The following is a 16,659-nucleotide window of genomic DNA, read 5'->3' as shown; positions in this document are numbered from 1 at the left end:
CTCAAAATCCTACAAGCTAGGCTTCAGCAGTACATGAACCGAGAACTACCGGATGTACAAGCTGGGTTTCGAAGAGGCAGAGGAATTAGAGATCAAATCGCCAACATTCGCTGGATCATGGAGAAAGCACGAGAGTTCCAGAAAAATATCTACTTCTGCTTCATTGACTATGCAAAAGCCTTTGATTGTGTAGATCACAACAAACTGTGGCAAATTCTTAAAGAGATGGGAATACCAGACCACCTTACCTGTCTCCTGAGAAATCTGTATGCGGGCCAAGAAGCAACAGTTAGAACCGGTCATGGAACAACCGATTGGTTCAAAATAGGGAAAGGTGTACGACAAGGCTGTATACTGTCACCCTGCTTATTTAACCTATATGCAGAGTACATCATGAGAAATGCCAGGCTGGAAGAATCACAAGCCGGAATTAAGATTGCAGGGAGAATCATCAACAACCTCAGATATGCGGACGATACCACCCTAATGGCAGAAAGTGAAGAAGAACTAAAGAGCCTCTTGATGAGGGTGAAAGAGGAGAGTGCAAAAGCTGGCTTGAAACTCAACATTAAAAAACTAAGATCATGGCATCTGGACCCATCAATTCCTGGCAAATAGAAGGGGTAGAAATGGAAGCAGTAACAGACTTCATTTATTTGGGCTCCAAGATCACTGCAGACGGAGACTGCAGCCATGAAATTAAAAGACGCTTGCTCCTTGGGAGGAAAGCTATGGCAAGCCTAGATAGCATATTAAAAAGCAGAGACGTCACCTTGCCGACAAAGATCCGCATAGTCAAAGCTATGGTTTTTCCAGTAGTAATGTATGGCTGTGAGAGCTGGACCATAAAGAAGGCCGAGCGCCGAAGAATTGATGCCTTTGAACTGTAGTGCTGGAGAAGACTCCTGAGAGTCCCCTGGACTGCTAGGAGGTCAAACCAGTCAATCTTAAAGGAAATCAACCCTGATTGCTCATTGGAAGAATCGATAATGAAGCTCAAGCTCAGATATTTTGGCCACCTAATGCTAAGAGAGATCTCTTTGGAGAAGACCCTGATGCTGGGAAAGATTGAAGGCAAAAGGAGAAGAGGACGGCAGAGGATGAGATGGTTAGATAGCATCACTGAAGCAATGAGCATGAAACTGAGCAAACTCAGGGAGGCAGTGAAGGACAGGAAGGCCTGGCGCAATATGGTTCATGGGGTCACGAAGAGTCGGACACAACTTAACGACTAAACAACAACAGTGTCTCCTAGACTTTGGTTTCCTGGAAGCAAATCCTGTACAGGAATGGAGAGACACATTTAAACAGAATCCTTTGTAGCGAAATTGTTAGAACAAGGCCAAGGAAAGGTAAGAAGCAAGGAGGGTATGTATTAACATGCGTTAGAATCAGAAGAATCATCAGTGAGACTTGCCACAGAAGGTTGCAAGGTGGAGTACTTACAGTCAGTGAATCCTGCCCTCCACCAAGATGCTCCGTAGTATTCCTCTTCTCCCCGTTTTTCCATTTTCTCTCCTGTCCCCCAACTGACGTACTCAGCATTTTGTGGCCATTCAGCCTGGTCACTCCTCTTGAGATTAAATGGATCCAGGGGTTCCCCTTGGGATATTGTTCCTAACAGTTTTTTAACCACCTATAAATCTTAGTTTTGCCAAAGCCAGCTGCTAGCTCTCTGTTGTGTGAGGAGGGCATTGTTTCAGATGGATAAGAGGAAGGATTCTTCTATTCCTGTGCAGCATAAAATTGGAGGGCTCTGCTGAGCAACCTAGTTCAACCCTCTGCTTAATGCAAGGAATCCAGAGCTAGAGGGTCCCCAAGATAGGCTAATGACTCTGTGCTTAAACTGTTCTCATACAGGAACTCCTCTGTTCTTCAGGAAACAGCTTTAATTGACAAGATACTCAGCGATTGCCAGCCAAGTGGTCTTCAAATAGGTTACACCACAAGTCCCAGAATGCCTAGCCAGCCTGGCCATTTTGGGAATTGTCGATCCAACACCCATATGTCTTTGAGGGGGCCTCGACTGGGATAGACTCTTCTCAGTCTTTCCTGTCTGCCCCTCACAGGATGCAGGCCACGTGCAGCTGCGCATATGCCATTGGCGGCCTCCGAAGCCCCATCCTTAGTGGGAGGGGATGACATATTCCCATCTCTTTTGGTATTTGTGAGACTTAGGAGGGCAGAGTCTTACACTTTTTGGAGAATGATAGAGAAATTCAAGCTTTGCAGTATTAAGACCATGATGTTTTGTTTTCAATGAAGTGCAGGTCCATATTTGCAAAGTGTTTTAGCCCTAATCATGGCTCTAAAGGGTATGTAGCAAAGGAGAAGTAGAATTCTCAGGGAACAGGAGCCTCCCTCTATGAAATAATTTAGGCGTGGTGGTAAGTTTAGAAAAGCAGACTAGAAGAAGTATGACAGATGTTTATAGTATTGATTAAAATGTGCAAGACGGAGACTGAAAGCTTCAGGCTGAGAACGGTTGCAAACAGGTTTATCTCAGGAGGAAAAGCAAATCATTTCATCTCCAGTTTCCCTTCCAGGTTGTTGGAACCAAAAAGTCAAGCCTATTGCCCATGGAAGCTTCAGCTGAGCGGAAACCCTTTGGGAAAATACGTGGGTCTAAAGTGTATGGCCCTTCCTCCAGCATGTGGTCTGCCATTAAGAATCAGCATTGGCAGCTGAGGTCTGCTTTGCACGGTGGTTAGGTTTGTGGTGGAAAAACAGTTTGCTGCCTGCCCAGCCTGGTTCCCTCCCTTGAGGTTGTTGTGGACTGCAGGGCTTCCTGCTCTCTTGAAGCTTTGTAAAAACGCTCCTCTTGTAGACTAAGGCAGGCTGGCCACTGCACATAGCAACCCACCACCACCAGTCAAACAGGAAATGCCTCTCAAAAGCAAAAAAAAAAAAAAAGATAGATTATTGTCCAAACAGTTCTCCCAGTCATTGATAAGAAGATAGAGAGCGGTAGAATGAAATAGAATTCTTGTACAGTAATTTAAATAAAAAGAGAAATAAAGGAAATCTCAGCTTAGCAGGTGGACTTTGAGGAGGTGAAACCCATGTGGTTTGCAGCCAGTGTTGCTAACTGTACATAGACCATTTCACTCTCCTTTTGATCTGACTTGGCAGCCCTCAAAGACAGAAGGATATTCTCTATCAAGCAGTTCATAAGGCATCCAAGGTTTTCTTGAGGAAAACAGTATGGGTGGACACCCTGTTGCAGAACAGCCCTGTAGATGGGGGGAGGCAACGGGTTAAAGGCCCTCTCATCCCCTGTGACTCCACAATCTCTCTAGCTTGACACATCATCTTCCTCCACCCACCCCACCCTGGCTTCAGTAAAAGAAAGCAGGGCTAAGTTCTAAGACCCCATTCTCCTGCCAAGCATTGCTCCCCCTTTTCCATGTTGCTGAATGTTTGCTTGCAGGGGTGGCTGCCCAGGATGTTCCCAAGGACAGAGCAGAGACTGAAGAAGATAGAGAGGCCCTGCCCCAGATCTCGAAGATGCTTTCATTCCAGGGCCAGAGCAGAATAAGGACTTCCACTCCATGGCCGTAGAACAAGTCCCAGAAGTTTCCTTCCTTCCTTCCTTCCTTCCTTCCTTCCTTCCTTCCTTCCTTCCTTCCTTCCTTCCTTCCTTCCTTCCTTCCTTCCTTCCTTCCTTCCTTCCTTCCTCCTCTTTCTCCTTATTCCTTACCTGCAGACACCAGGAGGACCACAGACAGAACAGCCAAGAAGAAATGAAGGGTCTTCATGGTTCAATTAGGCGGGCAGAACCCAGAGAGGATTCCAATGGAGCCACTGACAGGATGGTCCAAAGTGTTTTCACACAAAGGCTGCCATCCCCAATTTATAGTTTTCTTGGGAAGTTGTGACACAGTGGCAGTTGAAGCAAAATAGGGTAGAAACCTAATGCCATTGGAAAGTTCTTCCTGCAATTTGTCAATCTAATGATTGTTTTTGAAGAAAGAAAACGGTTATGGAGCAAGACACGTTCCAATTCAGTTAGATGTGTTCCAATTCCCAAGATTTCTTTATTTTGGACAACTTTTTTGGTGGGGGTGAGATGGTGAAGTGGGAGAAATATCTGTATAAAAATGCTGGTCTTTTTATTACATCTTGTGATCATATAGTAAATAATAATACATATTTAACTGAAAAGATAAATTCACAATATACATACACACTTAGAAGATGAAGGCCTAAAGTACACCTTTGTTTGTAACAGGGTTTCTTCACCTAAGCTCTTTGTGTATTAGTGTTTTCCCAAACAAGCTAAAAGTATTCTGCAAATTGGTTCCAAGATCCAAGAGAAGGTTTTTGTGTGTTTGGGGGTCTGTTCAATTTCAGCAGCCAAACAAACCCCACTAACCACAAATGAAGAGGACCTGTCAGCAGACCTTTCCTCAGATGAAACAAATGAATCACTACATGTACATCGATACATCACTAGAAGATGTATCGATAAAGGTTCAGAGAGAATATGAACTTTTAAGTGAAAATTTATTGAAGGTTATATCTTTTTCTTCATTATATATTTTTGAAAATAGATTTTTTAATATATGTATTGCAACCAGGTCCAAAAATCAAAATAGCCTGAATGTTCTGCTGACTCCTGAGCAAGTGTCACTCCAGACACTGATGAACTATGTACACTTACATTCCATTAAGATTTATACCAAATGAATTAAATGGAAGAGAAAGTAAAGTACATCATTTCAACATGTTTTATATCCATGTATTTATATTAGGTAAAAAGATATACCTAATGTTCCTCCTTAAAAGAATACTATTTTGTGTTCCATAGTCTTGAAAAATGTAAGAAATTCTACCCTAGTATGTGATCAAAAAGAAATAGCTATAATTGGTACCTGTAGAATACTCTAATCCTTTTCAAGGGACCAATGTTACTTAACCCAAATCAGATACACACAGAGACACACACCCCAATTAACAGTATTCAAGTTTTCTGCCCTTTCTGTTCTTACTGTATTGTGAATTGTCAAATCAGTGCTGGAAAGGTTTCCATTCTGGAGCTGAAAGGATTCAACCTCTCCTCCAACTCATGCCAGTGCCAGTTACTATCTGCCTATGCTTGTAATTAAAACTCTGACCTTGTGGCAGTGCCATGTTGGAAGAAAGATAATTGAACCAAAGATAAGTGATAAGTGGAACTAATTGCATCTTGGCCTGTAACACTATTTCCTAACCCACAATTACCTTCAACTTTTATCTTCTTAACAGCCAATTTTGCTAAGAATCTGTCAGTAGCTGAGCAGATTGGCAAAAACAAATATAACCATGTACTCTGTAATTCTTGAGTTACTGAAATACTCTTTTGAATTTTTCTGTATTTAGGAGGCCAGGTGTATCTTCAGGGCTATCAGCAAATTTTGAAAACCCCACTCTCTACTCCTAACCTGAGATTTTGTGCAATGGCAAGAAAAGGGGGGTCAAAGAAATAGGAAATAGAGTGACCTGGATGCTAGGATTTCAATGTTTCCACTCATCAGAATTCGGGAACATGAGAATATACCATTATTAGAGGAATATGCATAGCATTAAGTGCCTCTAAGCATCTGTAGATAATGTATTTTTACCAGGATCATGTCCTAAAGAGGGGTAGGGTGAGTAAACCAAAACTGTGTCAAAACCATGATCACACTTTGATTAAAATTATAGATAAGTTAAAGGTTATTAATATAATTGCCAGCCATGTCACATTAAAAGTGATAATTTGATGGCAGAAAAGGAGCTATACAGACCTTATTAAATATTTGGGTGGGTCTAAAACTGAGATCCACCACATTAACGTAAGCATTAGTGTTAGTGAAGATGGAATGATGTTGAGTTGATATGGCTTGCAATCTGGGAATTATCACAAGAAATCATTCTCACTCTGAAGTTTCTCTTTCTTTCCCCTGAAGTCAAGCAATGGCCAGTTAACACACTCTGTTATCAAAGATAAATTGCGAAGAACACACATAGCAACAGGCTTGTATTTTAGCAGCCAACCAGATGCCTCTCAGATGCTCACAGGCAAGAGATGCAGACATGCCCCTCTCTTGTTCTTCTTCCCCATAACTGGAATTTGCAAACATGCTGATCCCAACCTGGAGATAAGACTGAGTCTTCAAGAAAGATAGCCCTTGATAGACCACTCCTCTATGAATTTATCCAATCCCATTTTAAAGCCATTCAAATTAGTGGCCCGCCCCATATCTTATGAAAACAAATTTCCCAGGTCAATTGTGCATGGTGTGAAGGAATACTTTGTCTATTTTAAATCCCCATCCAATCAGTTTCATTGGATGAGGCCTGGTTCTAGGAGTCTGAGAGAAAAAGAAAATCACGTTTTGCATCTCATTCATTATTTTATATACTCAATCATGTCTTCTCCTCACTGCCTTTTTTTCTAGACCCTCAGGTGTGTTTCTCATAGCTGTTCCTGATAATTTTGGTTGCTCTCTTCTACACTTTTAACAGCTCTATGATGCCTGTTTTCAAATGTGGCAATCAAAACTGTACACGATATTTCAGGTGTGGATTTGTATAAGGGCATTACTACAATAATTTATTTTTTTTATTTTATTAAACCAATTTATATAGCCTTTGCATTTCTGTTTTGCATGCCTCCATAATTTCCTTTCTCGTCTCAAAATCACCCTTAGCAATTTTATGAGGTGGGCAATAGTTAATCTCTAAATCTAATTTACATTTGTAGCCAGTTATTAACATTCAGCAAGATTCTGTGGTGGAATCCAATTGGCCAAAGTTTTCTAGTAATCTGTACTGCCATGTCACTGAAATTGGACAGAGGACAATACCATAGATTGTCTTCTGCCCCTTGGTTCAAAAATAGCAGTATTTTTCAGGCAGTTGCTATGGGAAAATAGGCCAGTTGGTTTCTTTGCTTTTACCTAATGAGAAAAAAAATGGAAGCAAAGTTAATATAAGAATTAAGAACAACCTACTGGATCAGACCAAACCAAAAATTCCTTCCTATCTACTGACATAGTTCTCCAAAAAACCTCCCCAAAACAAATAGTGGTTTATGGAAGCTGCAGTTTTAGACCCCAGCTGTCCTCTTTTCAGGGTCAAATGCCATCTAATTATTGCAATGCTCATGCCTGTTTATACATGATAAATAGCACTGTTCAGGCTTCCTTTGCTCTTAAAGGAGGTTACAGAGTTAGCAAATCTTGGCGGGGAGAGGAGGAGAAGTTGCTTAAGTCATCCAGGTTGGAACTGAGCAATCAAAGAATTACTTCAGTGTTGTCCAAACTTGGCCACTTTAAGATGAGTGGACTTCAACTTCCAGAATTCCCCAGCCAGCCATGCTGGCTGGGGAATTCTGGGAGTTGAAGTCCACTTTAAGTTTGGACAAGTCCACTTCAAGTTTGGACAACACTGAATTACTCGGTTGCTTTGTTGCTGTAATTATCCTGCAGCTCTCCTTAATTTGCCCAGCCAAATGGCAGCACAGCACTGATCCTGGAATATTTCAAAAAGATAAGCACAGTCCAACCATTTATTACTTAGATCAGAGAACATTGAGAAGTATAATTGTAGGCTAAACTGGAAAGTTGAAAAGCTTCCTCGAAAAATGCAGGGACAAACCACTTCTCTATTGTCTTCATGAACTCACTACAAATCAAGATTAACTCATAGAAGACTCTATCTGTACCTCCTCCTAAATCAGTTAGCTGTGTTCTGTTCAATGTTTCAGTGGGATGATCACCTGGGTTTCTGGATTCATACTAACATTTGGGAGACATGAGCTGATTCACACAACATGCTTAACTTGATTACAGTACTGAATCTACCCATTTTCTGGATTTGCACAATATGCTAAACTAACCAAGTGAGTTAGGTTTGCATCACAATATAAAACACAGAAAAACCTAGCCAAGGTGAACATTAACTATCCTTAGCATGTTGTATAAATACATCTTGTACATCTTTATTGCATGTGATCTGGATAAGTATGTTGTGTTAAAATGACCCTGCAGGAGATTTAACTTCAGTTCCAGTTTAATTCTTTTATCAATCAGGCTATAAGACCACATGAATACAGAGTTTCATATTACAACTCCAGAGTCACAATATGGTGCTCAGTGATAAACTCACATGAATGCTTGAGTGCAGTGAATCAGATTTTGCTATCACCTAATTAAGGTAACAACCAGAAAAAATGAAGTCAGGATTTCTCCCTCCTTTGAAATATTCAAAGGCACATGTCATAGGGCTACTAAGAGTTGCTTGAATAACGCTGATGATTATGATTAGCAGGTCAAATCTTAAGCGTCATCAAGAGGATGCAGTTTTTTTAGGGAGCATTTGGTCTTTGAGCAGAACAGCACCAATTACTCATTGTATGGATTTGGAAAGCATTTATTTCACATACATGCTGCCCATCTTAAACAAGTCACGCTTGCCAAACTAATACAATAAACTAATACAACTAATTAACATCTCAGCTCAGTGTCTGTCTGGACTGGTTCCTATCCTTGCCCATCTTCTAACAGATCCATTTCAAAAAGTTGTCAGGGCCAGAAAAAAGAATAAGTGGCCCAGGACATTTTATTTAAAATAAATAAATTCAATTCATATGATTACTTTCCATTCATTTAATAAATGTTCTCTTTTCTCCTAAAATCCCAATTTATTAGCAAATTTTGGAGAAACACTGGAGGCAGCTTCCAGGACTACATGTATCCCTGATCTTTGCATTCTCTATTTCTTCTATTCCCCTTCCAAGGATTTGACAGCTGCCGGTAGTGGTTCTCCTCCCTTCCCAACCAAAAGAAGTTAAGTTGAGGTAATATGGCAAGTCCAAGTTCAACTACTGATCTTCAAAACTGGGAGAGGATTTGAACCTGAGTTTCCCTGGTCCTAATGTGACATACTAGCCACTATTTTAAGATTATTCTACCTCTAACCATTTACTTCATTTTCTTTCAAAGGAATCCCAAAATGGGAAACGAAGAAGCAAACAAAGAAAAACCATACAAAATTATAAAAGTTAATACTAGGATGGTGTAGTAGCTAAGATACTGGGTTAGGAGGAGACCCAAATCTACCTGCATGGAAGCTAATTTATTACTTTAAACTTGTTGCTGTCTTTCAGCACAACCTACCTCACAGGGTTGATGCTGTCAGGAGAAACTGGAGAAGAGGATTCTTTTCTATCTTTTTATTTATATGTCAAATTCTCAATAAATATACATGTTTTTAAAAAAAGAGAAGAGGAGTTCTATATGGTATGCTGCTCAAAACTCTTGGAGGAAATCTAGCAAATAAAAAAAGGAGCAGACAATGATAGCAACAACCCTAAACAACACAACAGCAACTGTGCAGCCAAGCAGCTGAAGTCCAACACATCTGGAGGGTATCAGATGCTGTAAGCCCGTCAAGGTAGTCCAGACAAGAAGAATGACAATGAATACTAGTTCTACCTTTATTGTAAGGTTATATTAACCGAATCTTGAGAACCTGAGAGTACCTCTCCCGTCCCTAACATTTACTCTCTCTAAAACTAGGGAGAGTCCCTTTTGAGATACCTTCTCTACCCCCACCCCTCCTTTCGACTCAGATTTCATCGATCAGACCACTGTCTAGGCAGCGGCTCTTTGTCCTGTCTCCCAAGATTATTCCCACATACCATTACAGATGCCAGAAGGTTGTCTTAGAAACTTGGAGCCAAGAGAGAATCTGAAACTAACCTTATTGGAGGGTTAACACTATTGTATTAACTGAGTTCAAGCTCATTGCAAATGAGTTTTTAATGCAGTAATGCGGATAAATAAAAATGGCACCTTTCTCCCCCCACCCCCACCATCTTAGATGCTGTCATCCATTCTGCTATCTCAATATTCTTGGGTAGGTTTTGGTTACACAATATACTTACAAGTAGTTAACTGAACCGTAGTTTACTCAACCTCATTTCCTTTGTTTGCACAGCACATTAAACCACAAACAAGCTGGACATGCTGAATCTGCTTAGCATACTAGGCTAAAATGTGGCTGACTAGTTTGTAGCTCTTTCTCTTTTACAACACGAACTCAAAAATCAAGGGAAAATCTGCAGACTTGGAAGGAGCTGCTCCATCTCACCCATTCGGACCATTTTCCCACCCCTTGGGGCTACATGTTTCAGAAGGGGGGGGCATGGACATTTTACTCACTAGTAAGTCATTTGCATAAGCATTTTAGCAGGAAGAGTTAGTTCATTCCCACCAGCTTCAGGTAGGTTGGTGCTAAAATTCCTTCTGGATACGTTGTAGGGGTTAAGGAAGTGGGTGAATGTGTTTGCATGAAAAACTACCCTCCCCTTGCCCAGTTAAGTGTATTGTGCAAAGGAGCCATTATGTCATGCAAACACAGCCTCCAATCCATTCTGTGAGAGGAAGAGCAGCTGGAAATAAAAAGTGTTAGTCCTTAAAGTGATTGTTACAATCGCTTTCACTGAATTTTTATTTTGTTTTCCAAATGGTCAGAGTCCCGTGCACCTTGCTGGTAACAGGAGTAGTTCCCCTGACCAACACGGCAGCTAAATCCTGTTACTGCATTTTAATTAAAATGCCAGCGGTTGTTCAGTTGAATTGCTTCACCAGGCAGGTAATGGGATTTCCCCTGATGCATAGAATGTGCAAGTTTTTAAAAAAGGGAAGAACACTTTGCTTAATCAGGTCAGGCAAGATAAAGGACACTGCATTAAATGTGACGTTTTCAAAGAAATTTGCTTGGCAGGCATATTTCATCTCTTCTTGATTAAGCAAATTTTAATTGCTAGTTAAACTGTTGTGAGAATTAGATTTTGCAATAATAATGTTGGTGGTGCTCTGAGAAATGCAAAACTGAGGGCTACAGCAATCATCTATGATACAGGACAGTTGAGAAAGCCTTGAAGCAACCTTGTTGCTACGAAAACTGCAAAATGTTTCTAACCAGTCTGACACTGACTTGTCTTAAACTGGTATGGTCACAGTTTGGAAAAAGAAAGAACCAACTCTCATCTGATTTGCAAAATCATCCTCATCACTAGCAATATGTTGAAGGTGGTTCTTGCTGTAGGTTAAGGTGACTCAAGAATGATGGTCTATAAAACTTTCCCCCAAATAATCTCTAGCTAAAATAATACATGTCTTTACCCAGCCTAGCTATAATAACATGACTTTGCTAGAAGGATCTTTCCCATCCAAGGTACCTCAATGTCAGGTGTGAGGAAGAGTGGAGACTGAGAGAACATAGCTTGCCCAAAGGTGGTTGGCTATAGCCTATGGGAGCAAAGAAGACGAGTTTATTTTAACTGACAAAGAATAAATTAACAGGGCAATATATGCCTAAGAAGCAAGGCCTATTGAGACCAGTAGGAGATTCTTACTGGGAAGAGCATATTGGACTGCAGCCTTCAAATCCTACTTTTAATATAAATGCTATTGTAAACATAGGAAAAGTTACCAGAACAAATCATCCAGAACAACTTGAAATACACATAATATTCTGATAGCATAAGGGCAATAGCAGCCTAAATTGGGGTATAGCAGGCATACCATGAGAGCCACTTTAGTGTAGTGGTTAAAAGTACCAGGCTAGAAACTGGGAGACTGTGAGTTCTAGTCCTGCCCTAGACAGGAAGCCAGCTGGTTGTCCTTGGGCCAGTCACTCTCTCTCAGCCCTAGGAAGGAGGCAATGGCGAACCACATCTGAGAAAACCTTGCCAAGAAAACTGCAGGGACTTAGTCCAGGCAATCGCCAGGAGTCAAAACTGACTCGAAGGTGTGTGTGCACGCACGCACACATGCAAGGCATATCTTGCTTTGGGGAGTGGAGGGTTGAAGACTGTACGTAGCCTTTTGGTGACCTGCTGGGCCAGCAAGTAGGTCCAAAGATAACAAAGTAGAGTGGGCCATAACAGAAATTAAACTTGATTGATTTAATATATTTCATGTATATGAACATTACAATGTAATTACAGCTGTAATTAATGAAGTACAGTTAATATGATTAGTGTAGTGTCCTTGGGGTTCTCTGAGCCTGGTTGTTTTCTTGCAGATGTTTCATTACCCGACTAGGTAACAGCTTCAGTGCTTCACTGAATCCACAGCATATGGATCGTGCTGATTTGAGTCCATAGGAGATGAAAGCGCAAACATTTCAAAGGGACTAGTTTCAGGAAAGCTGATTTAACACAAGGAATGTTCCACTAAGTTAATCTGTTTCACATGTGACCTGCATCTACTTAACCTTCCCTTTTGCCCCTCCCTTCCCCTCACCTCACCCCAATTTAAATCCTACATCAGTCTAGACCAGGGGTCCTCAAACTTTTTAAACAGGGGGCCAGTTCACAGTCCCTTAGAATGTTGTGGGGCCGGACTATAGTTTGAAAAAAACATGGAGTCCAGCTCTGCGATCTCCCTCCTCGTGCATCGCCTGCAGCTCCCAACACGGCCCCAACACTTCCGCTTCTGACAGACAGCAGCAGCGGCCAATCAGGCAGGCGGGCAGGATAAATGACCCTGGCAGGCCGTATCCGGCCCGCGGGCTGTACTTTGAGAACCCCTGGTCTAGACTGATGTTTCTCAACCTTGGCCCCTTTAAGACCTGTGGACTTCAACTCCCAGAATTCCCCAGCCAGCAAGGCTGGCTGGGCAATTCTGAGAGTTGAAGCCCACAAGTCTTAAAGGGGCCAAGGTTGAGAAACACTGGTCTAGCTACTCAGTGCATCTGATGAAGTGGGCTGCAACTCACAAAATCTTTTGCCTTTTAATGAAATTTGTTTGTCAGAAAAGGTGCTATCAGGCTTTTGTTTTTGTGCTACCATAGACTAACATGGTGCTCCTCCTATAATGTCTTTGTGGCAATATATCTCTTTATTGATTTATCCCTGGTTGCCCAGGGTCCTTTTTTACTTGTTTCTCTATACATTGTTCTTTTTTATTTGTAAGCCACCCAGAGTTGCTAAGGAGTCGGATGGCCTCTAAGTGTGCATGAATAAATAAATAATATAGACAACAAAGGAGTTCACTTGAATAAAATACTTTTTATAGTCAAATTTTGCAAATTTACATAAATCAGTTCATGCATAGCAATTCCGCTAAGTGGCATACAACAATAATAAGGCTTTATGGAGTGCAACAATACAAGCAACCTATCTGAAACAAAAAAAGTTTCAAAAGTGCTGAGCTGGCACAGAATGGAAAAGATGAGGATATATAAAATTGAAACTGTTTATGGTTATAATGATATATTAACACTTGTTTCCTCTTTGCTGTATTTTTTTCACGTTTTTGTTAAAGCACTTTTATGTATTTTTTTTCCTTTTGTAATCAAAATTTAAAAAAAACATGCTACATTTGTGAAAGATGCTACATCTGTGAAATGTTAGGGCTATGCAACATTTCCGATTCCTTCCACAATGGTGTTTCAGAGTACATAGGAGTCCAGAGAGGTTTACAATTCTTTAAGACAGCTGTTCCTTTTTCTGGGATTGTAAGATATTTTTCTTTCTAATTGTCACTGAATTGGAACATCTCCATATCTGATTTGTTTCCTTCCAACTAATTGGACCAGTGTTTCTCAACCTTAGCAACTTTAAGATGAGTGGACTTCAACTCCTAGAATTCCCCAGGCAGCCATGGGGAATTCTGGGAGTTGAAGTCCACTCATCTTAAAGTTGCTAAGGTTGAGAAAAACTGAATTGGACAGTTTTATTACTGCAGTAGCACCAAACTCTAATGGCTTAGTGCTTGAAGCAAAACTTTCTGGCTTTTGGACAGGCTTGGTATTACATGGATACCCATCTGTAATACAGACTCTTGCTTTTCTACTGGGAAAATCAAAGAAATGGAAAGCAGAGATATTTATTCTTCACTCATCAGCAATTAGTGAATCAAATAGATTCACCAAATTGGTTGGTTCCTAGAGTCATCTAAAAAGAAACTTCAGTCTGCACATGAAAATGTTTCACCTATGCTTCCTCAGGGCCCTCATGCTGATAATTCTACTTATAGACCTCTTGTTGGAAGATCGATTGCGCATGCTATTGAGATATGCTGGGAAATCGTGGCGTGGTAAGGACTGCATCACGGCATCATGTGATTAGCAGGAGGCTCAGCTTGCTCCCCTATCAGAGGTGCATTTAATCTGAAAGAGCATTTAGCCTCCTCCCTGAGTGCTTGCTTTTTATATACCAAACTTAAAGGGGAGACAGGAACTTTTCATCATGTGAGTTGCCACTCCCATTCTGTCAGCCTTACCAGTAGACCAGACAGGAAACACGACCAGACAAACTAATTCCACTTTATTGTAAAGCTAAATTCACAGAATCTTGCAAGTCTGAAAATACAATTCTCCCCCTGCCCCATCTCCTTTACAGCCTGAGAAACTAGGGAGGGTCTCTTCTGAGCCTCTTGCCCTGCCCACTATTCAGCTGCGGGCTATGCTGTCTCTTATCTAACCATTCCCTAGGCGGTATCTCTTAACCCCATCTCCCAATGTCTTTCCCACATGCCATTACACATTCTGAAGTGTTACAATTCTTGCCCAGGTTTCCCAATGTGGTGAAAGACAAGCCGGAGATTTCCAGACTGAAATAAAATTGCCCCTGGCTAAAACATGATGATACGTCATCAGCCAATCAACAGCTTTTTTGCACAGCCCTTATTGAACAATAATCTCTTAAACTCCAGCATCTGAAACCTTTTTGATCATCTGCCCACTCCCTCGATCTTGGAGTTACTGGAGGAGCAGTCTGCTACTGGCACATCTTGAAGCCGCCTTTGGCTTGTTCGATCACTCATCAGGTAGAGGATGCCAAGATGTTGCTTGCCACAGCTTGCCCAGCAGGAAGTCCTCTCCACAGACAGCCCTTGCATAAGTGAGAGAAGTCTTATTTCAAAAATGTGCATCTAGGCTCTCTGACTCTTGAGAGGAAACATGGCAATTATTAAAATAAAAATACAATGCAGCTGCAAATCTCATATACCTGTTGCCCTGGAAGGAAGTCCTGGGGCTTCTACAGGACGTAAGTCTGAAAAGAAACCTACCGAATCAATTTGTCAAACATCAGAAGCAAATCTAGTCTACAGCAATGTTTTGCTGGTCTTAAACCAGTTTCAAATCAAAAAGGGAAGAATGAAAAAAGCCTAATTCTGGCAGACACAAAGCAGCAGTGATGCCATTCACCCCTATTAACAATATCTCCTTGGAGGATAATTCAAGATTATTTACACCTATTTGACTTCTATTCTTTCCCTTTAGTGTAACAGCAGATTGAAATAATTGGGGTGGGGATTCAAAGACTTTATTGCCTGTATAATAGAGTCCCAATTCAGTTTGGGTCCCTTGCATTTGCATTTCCCTTTTTAAAATTGCTACTTGCCAGAACATTATTGTTCTAAACCACCCATGGCTGGTTGGGGAATTCTGGGAGTTGAAGTCCACATATCTTAAAGTTGCTAAGGTTGCCCTGGTAACTGCTTTTTTGTATCATGTCCTTGTGACATTGCCTTTGTCTCATTCCTAGCTCACTGCTGAGGCAATGTAATGTCTTCCTTAGCTGTTCTGGTTTTAAAGTAATGTCTTCCTTCTTCTCCTGACACAATTCTGGCTGTGGATATTAGCTAACAGAGTTCTTGGAAATAATGGCTGGTGGGATCAAAGATGGGTTCTACTCACCTCCTAGTGGCCATTCTAGGCTGCTGCAGGCAAGTGCCCTCCACTCACAAGGAACTGCTCTTCATGGCCGTTTTAGCCTGGCAATAAATTGGTTGCATTAGAGACCGGGCACCTGTTATCTGCAAAGGCCCTGCCTGCATAATGCCTAACCAGTGCTTTCCATAACCCTGCAGTAGTTGGGATGGTCATGAGAATACAGCAAAGACATACAGAATTTTGCAGCCCAGATCTGACAGCCTTACCAAAAGTGCAATGCTGCAATTTCAATTATGGAATCCTGCTATTTACAAAAGCAGAGAAAGTAAATGCCAGGGAATTTTCCAACCTTATGAAACTGATCTGAAGGGATTAAGATGGGATCATTGATAAGGTTGGTTGTGAAATTGACTAGAGATCTGACAGTAGCCAAGGGGAAGGTGAGTGGGAGAGATGGTCTGACTTCTTTCTGCAATAAACCAGAGGTCGTTGTGGTTGTTTCTCTTTTCTTTTTTAAACCTACAAGAACAGTGCTGGCTTAAGGTTCACATCTACTGTATGTATGTGCATATGGAGAAAGATAGACAACTGCAGTCTTCAAATCACTGTAATTGGTTGCCCTAAATGTTACCTTTCTACTATCTCCTGCTTCTCCCATTGTGGTTCTTATTATTGTAATTATTGCTGCTGTTGTTGTTTGCTTTATACCCCCTTTTCTCTGAGAATTGAGGGGAGCTTCTATGAGGTAGATGGAGCTGAAAAAGAGTGATCCAGTGAGACCCAGGGTCACTTGAATCTGGATCTTCTTAGACCTCCAAGCCCAAGCCTTTAGCAGTCCCCTGAAATGATATTGCTATTTTAAAGGGCTTAACTTTAGCTGGACTGATCCTGTTATTTCAACCTCCTCCGCTGTCCTCTTTTACAAAAAGAAAAAAATGGCACCATACCCAAGGTCTTGGTCAACCTTCCTGTTGGGCACCCCAGAATTCCTCAGATTCC

This window comes from Python bivittatus, unplaced genomic scaffold (genome assembly GCF_059951505.1).
Source record: "Python bivittatus isolate LINGU-HERP-01145 unplaced genomic scaffold, Pbiv_v1 ctg000690_np1212, whole genome shotgun sequence".
In the NCBI taxonomy this organism is placed as follows: domain Eukaryota; kingdom Metazoa; phylum Chordata; class Lepidosauria; order Squamata; family Pythonidae; genus Python; species Python bivittatus.
The sequence above is the reverse complement of the archived record's forward strand: the minus strand, read 5'-3'. Positions refer to the sequence as shown.